Here is a 6000-nt window from a genome sequence, read left to right on the forward strand (position 1 = left end):
CACAATATGTTTGCTGTCTTATTCCTCATCTCTGGAACACTACTCCAAAGCCATGTTACCATCAGAACAAAATTCCAGCCAACTTTCATAAATATAAAAATCTCACTACAAGACACAGTAACTGATGAACCAAAGTGAACTTTGAAAGACTAAATGTAAACACCTAACCCCACCCTAACCACCTACAGCAGTGAGGATCATAGGAACTTCTAAGACTCCAGACTCCAAATAATCTCTTCTGTGTGCCTTTATGAAAAGAGGAGGACACAAAAAGTGAGCTTGTCATTGAAGTAATCCACTTAATCAGCTGACAAGTTTTGATCCAAGCTGCTGTCATAGTTCTGCTACTCCTGATCACTACAACTCCATATGCCCAATCCTACTGGCGGAATATGGGTACACAAACAATGAGAGAATATGAAGTAGTCTGGGTTCTAGATCAAGGATAGACAGTCTCATCTAAAAATACAGAAGCTAGTATAATTCCAGAACTGGCTTCAGCAGTAACACTTGCACTGTGGTGTGGAGAAGGGAGCTTTGCCAGAGGTACAACCATGCCTGGATTCCTGCTCTAGAGTGTCACTCTTCTGCAAATGAACTAATAAATCATTCCGTGTTTACCGAACACTAAAAAAAAAGGAGGGAAACACTAGCTTTGGCAATTACAAAAAGACAAAGATTGAATTATTTATTTCACTTCACTGTGAAGTCCTAGGGTAGTCAAATTTACAGCAGAAAACAAGAACGGTGTTTGCCAGGAGTCTTCAACAAGAAGTTAGTATGACCAGGAGAATTTCATTTGGAAAAGGTTAAGATTATTTGGGTTTGTCAACTGTACAACACTCTGAATATATTTAGTCCCACAAAATTGTGCTAAAACTGTTTCAATGCCAATTGTTTAAAATACATAACTGACACAATTTTTGAAAGCATCAGATTTTCAAGCATCAGATTTTCGCTGTCTGCAAAGTGGCCAATTACCAATTACATGGCCCTGAGCAAGTCCCATAAACTTTCTCTAAGCCTGTTTCTTCTGTAAAACAGGGATAATATTCAGTTCAGCTTGATCCAAGGATTAAATGACGTGCTCCACTAAAAACTTCAGTCCTATGACTGACTAACAAATGTTAGCTATTATTAATTGTAACAAGCAATTTCACAATCACTTTCTTGTCTCCATAGCACCCTACGAGACTTTACACATAATGAAACAGACTCAAAGGGCCACAAAAAGTGGCTCAGCTCCTTTCAGAAGTCAACACCAGTTAAATCTTGTGCTCTTAAGGCAAATGTCCTAATCTTGTCTCCACTGCCTGACACTACAAAGGCAAAGATCAAACCCTGCAAACAACTTCTCACTAGATTAGAAATCAGATCATTATGGTTACCAAAACCATTAGGAAACTAAAACAAAGTGACAACAAGAAAACACATCCATATGGCCTTTTCAATATGAGGCAGAGAGAGTGGCTGAGATTACACAGAGTCTTTTGAGATGTTCAATTACCTGAGACTCCTGATCTTGCGGCCTGAAAAAGTACTTCATACAAATGGCATATGGGAGAAATAACAACAAAAATTGACTGAAAGAAAGGCTACTGGGAATTCTGGTAATAACCAAGATAGTCCATTTATTTAGACAACATTCCCCTTTCCAAGGATCAGTTAAAAGGAAAGAAAGGGGGTGGACTATTGAGCCATCAACCTCCTATATATCCTTTAAGAGTAACCTAGACTCTTAAAGGATGGATGAAGCACAGCCCACCGACAAGTTCAAGGAACTAACCCAAGCATGAGAACGGTATCCAGCCCTGCCTGAGTTTTCAGGTGATCCCACAGCCAATTCAAAGTCACTGCAAAGGGAAACAGTTGCCAAGCTAATTTCAGTTCACTCTAACCCCTCTAGGCCTTATTGGGAGACAAAGAAAAATATCACTACTTGAAGGTAGTGAGTTGAAGATGACGACTTAAGCTACCTACATCCCTCACCACCTAACCAGGATCATAAAGAACATACAAGATTAATCTAAACACCCCAGAACTTCATTTATGTTTGAGACTTGGAGCTCTCTGAATCCATCTACCCACAACACCAGCATTTAAAAAAAAAATCCTAATAACTTTCCTTCAGAGTTCTGATTAGCAACGAAAGGGCAATTTTATCTATGTCAGATCGGTCAAGGTCTCAGGAAGGAACCCAGGGTTCCGTTTCGTTAACTAATACGGTGTTAAGCCTAACGTAAAGTCAAAATGCCCTCTGCACAAAGAGATGGCACATGCTCATATCAGGAAATAAGGAATGGTTACTAACGCTTTGTATTTCTATGGCTGTTTCTTTTCTCTGCACCTCGATTCCTACTCCTGTGGGTAGGAACAACTCTGGAAGACCGCTGCGGACATTAGGCGATACATTCACAAAGTTCCCCGGTCAGTCTCACCAGAAGTTACCTGTTGGCATTTAACACTTCTGTCGTGTACTAACCCCACCCCACCCCCGAATTCACTAACACCTGAGAGGCCGCGTCCCTTCTTGACCCCATTCCGCCCAGGAGAAAACTGAGGCTGCGGCTGGAGCTAAGTGTGGGACGAAGCCCCAGTTCCTGGGCTGGTCGTTCCCTTCCGCGCCCCAGATGACAACGACCACAGGATAAGCAAGGTGGGCGAGCGAGGCGCTCACACCCGTGAGGAAAAAGGACCAGTTCTGCGCGCTCAAGGGAACCCAAAGAGCTGGGAAGCCGGAGGAAACCCGGGGTCCCCGGCCCAGGCCCGAGCCAGGCCCCGGCCCGCCGAGGCCTCCCCGGCGCAACCTCCGCTCCCTCCCCTCCTCCCCTCGCCGGCCGGGGCGGGGCGCGAGCACAAAAGACTCCAACTTCCTAGCGGGCACCGGCCCACCCCCAACTCCTGGCCCCGGCCGGGCCGGCCGGCCACGGGCGAGCTGCGAACGCCGGGCGGCCAGGGGCGGGCGCGGGTGGCCCCGGGGCACCGGGAGCGGCGGGCCCGGGAGGGGGAGGTGCGGAGGGAGGGGGCCGAGAGTTACTCCGGCTGCCGGGACTCCCGGGACGGCGGCAGGAAGAGAGTTTCTAAAAATAGGCAACGGCCCGCCGGAGGAGGGGAGGACCGGAGAGGCACAAGCAACAGCCCGGCCGGCCGGCCGCACTCCTCGGGAGCGGCCCGCGGCCCCCACTCACCCGCGCCGAGGTCCGGAGGAAGCCGCGCGGCGCGGAAGGCGACGGCGCGGCCGCTCTCGGAGGGCGGGAGGCAGGAGGCGGCCCCGGCCGCCGCGTGAGGAGCCCGAGCACACGCGCGGGGAGTCGCGACCGCTTCCGCCCCTCGGCTGCCCTCGGCCCCGCGCCGCTCGCGCGCCCCGCCGCACTGACGGAGACGCGAGCCCCGCAGCCGCGGGTCCTTCTGTCGGCCGCCACCACTCGGGCGCGCGCGGGGAGGGGGCGGGCCGGGCCGGCCTCCGCACTCGGCCTGCCCGCCGCCGCGCCACCGGCCGGGTGCTCGTCTCGGCCCCGCGGAACGGACGGAGCCCCCCGAGCGCTCAGCCCTCTGCGCCGCCCCACCCGGGGCGCTCTCCAAATGCGCGCCCCCCTGCGCCCTCCCCTCCTCCGCGTCGGGCTTTGGAAAGGTCCAGAGCTTCGGCGCGGAGAGGAGGAGGGCGGGGCCGGGGCGGGGCCTGCGGGAGGAGGGACTCCGGAGGCCGGCGGCTCCGACCTGCCCAGCCCGGAGCTGGAGGCCGGGCGGGGTTCCCGAGGGCTGACGAGCCGGACGAGCTGGGGAGGAGCGTGCCCAGGGGAGGAGGAGCCTGAGGGGCTGGAAGAAGTGGGTCGGGAAGCGCCGCGGCCAGGAGGGGCCTGAGCAGGAGCCGGAAGGAGGAGGGTCCTAGAGGCGGAGCGAGGGGGTGGGGCTTGAGTGGGCGAGGCCTGGGGATGGGGCTCTCTGTTAGCTGCGGGCCGGGCGGCAGGGTCTCCGGTTATTTCACTTTCTAGGAATTAGAGTGCTGCCCCGTTCCCTGCGAAGGCTGGGATTGGGCGAAGAGGCTTCGGGGTCCGGGGTCTTGGGTGCCTCTCCTCAAAAAAAAAAAAAAAAAAGCCTAGTCAAGTAGTTATGTCCATAGAGGATGAAATGTTTTCTTTTTATCTTTTTTCCACCTGCTTCTGCCTCCTCTGGTTTTTTGGGGTTTTAGAGATAGGGTTCCTCTGCATAGTTCTAGCTGTCCTGGAACTCGCCCTGTAGCCAAGGATGATCTTGAATTCCTCCTGATCTCTCTGCCTCTACCTTCCAACTGCTGGGATCATAGCGATGCCAAGGCCTTCTTAGCTGGGGAATGAGTGATTTCAAACAGGTTCTCAGCCTTGGTGAGCAATCACTCTTACCCACTAAACCATCTCTCCAACTCCAAGACCAGGAATTCTTTACTGATTTGGTGCATCACTGTGTTTCCAGACCTTATACATACTCGGGTGAACAATAAGCACTTCCATCAATCAGTCCAGCCACTAGAACGTGCTCTGCTCTTTGTTTTATCCGGGCTCCTTGCTTCCTTCTCTGTGCAATAGTCTTGCCGTATTTGCTTGAAAATACCAATATTTTTTGTTGTGTTTTTTTGTTTGTTTTTCAAGACAGGCTCATCTCTGTGTAGCCCTGTTCTGGAACTCACTCTCTAAAGCAGGGTGACCTTAAACTCAGAGATCCGACTGCCTCTGTCTCTTGAGTACTGAGATTAAAGGTGTGCACCACTGAGGGACCACCCGGGAATGAGAAAAACAACTGTGATTATTTGAATTGAAGCCAGGTGCAGATAACTCTTGAACTGCAGGGTGAACTGTTTTGAGAAAAACCATTAGCAACCAGCTGGAAACTATCTACAACCAGCTGTAAACTATAGAGCAAAAGTGGTCTGATTTTCAGGTATAAAAACCCTGTGCTTTGCATGTTCGGGGTCATCTCCTGCTTTTGGAGGAGCGACCTCATCGCTATTGGAATAAAACCTCTTGCTTTTGCATCGAGTTGTAGTCTGTGAGTGTTCCTGGGAAGGGTGCGATCCTGAGCTCCTGAGCAGTGAGACTCCAGGTCTTATACCACCACTGCCAGACTTTGAATATACCAATCTATTAACGCCTTCTGTTGTGGAATTTTCACTTTTCCACTTCTCTCCAGACACCTCAAGCTCATCCCATCAACTATGGTGCCACCTCCTCTGAGAAGTTCTTTCTGAACTCTTAACCCTACTAGACAAGTTGCAGCTATTGCCCTGTTCTGTTCATGGCTTCCATTATTTAAAAAAAAAAAAAAAATGCAGGTGTTACTCTGCTGCCACTGAGAAAGCTGTCCATGTTCTACAGGGTCCTGTGTAACTTATCACGTGACACCCTTCTGACATGGTGTAAGTTTTAGTCTGCTATGTTGCTCCAGCTACATTTTGGCCTTTTTCCTGGTCTTCTAAAATGCCAGGAATACTGCTTCTTTTGGGTCTTTGCCTTTGTTATTGTGTTGGCCTCATATACTTGTCCTGGATAATAGTATGAGTAAGGTATAATGGCTCACTTCTCACCATCTTAACTATTTTTTTTTGTTTTTTTTTTGGGGGGGGGAGATTAATAGTGTTTTTTGTTTGTTTGTTTGTTTGTTTGTTTGTTTTATGTTTCTTTGAGACAGGGTCTCACTATGTATCTCTGGCTGTCCTGGAACTCACTATGTAGACCAGGCTAGCCTCAAACTCCCGGAGATTTGCCTGCCTCTGCCTCCTAAATGCTGGGGTTAAAGATGTAGACTACAGCCAGCTATCTTCAGGCTTTCTAAAAAGAAGTCTGACATGGTCAAGAGTGATGGTTCATGCCTTTAATCCCAGCACTTAGGAGGCAGAGGCAGGCAGAACACTGGAAGTTTAAGGCCATCCAGGTTTACTTACCACTTTCAGGACCAGCCAAGGCTATATAGTGAAACCCTTTAGATAGATAGATAGATAGATAGATAGATAGATAGATAGATAGATAG

At 50.0% G+C, this 6000-nt stretch overlaps 1 protein-coding gene across 3 annotated transcripts in view; it reads right to left on the reverse strand.

Annotated features, from left to right (window-relative positions):
• Raly (RALY heterogeneous nuclear ribonucleoprotein) overlaps window positions 1-3360 on the reverse strand; it is an 83105-nt gene extending 79745 nt beyond the window's left edge. For 2 of the 3 annotated variants that reach the window (XM_055602369.1, XM_055602368.1), the window contains exon 1: window positions 3189-3360. The gene's annotated coding sequence lies outside the window, so the exon portion shown is untranslated. The remainder of the gene's footprint in view (window positions 1-3188) is intronic. The other variant, XM_055602370.1, reaches the window with a different exon arrangement.
• Window positions 3361-6000: the final 2640 nt, after the last annotated feature.

The sequence above is a fragment of the Psammomys obesus genome, unplaced genomic scaffold, assembly GCF_907164565.1.
Source record: "Psammomys obesus unplaced genomic scaffold, mPsaObe1.curated_primary_1811, whole genome shotgun sequence".
Lineage (NCBI taxonomy): Eukaryota > Metazoa > Chordata > Mammalia > Rodentia > Muridae > Psammomys > Psammomys obesus.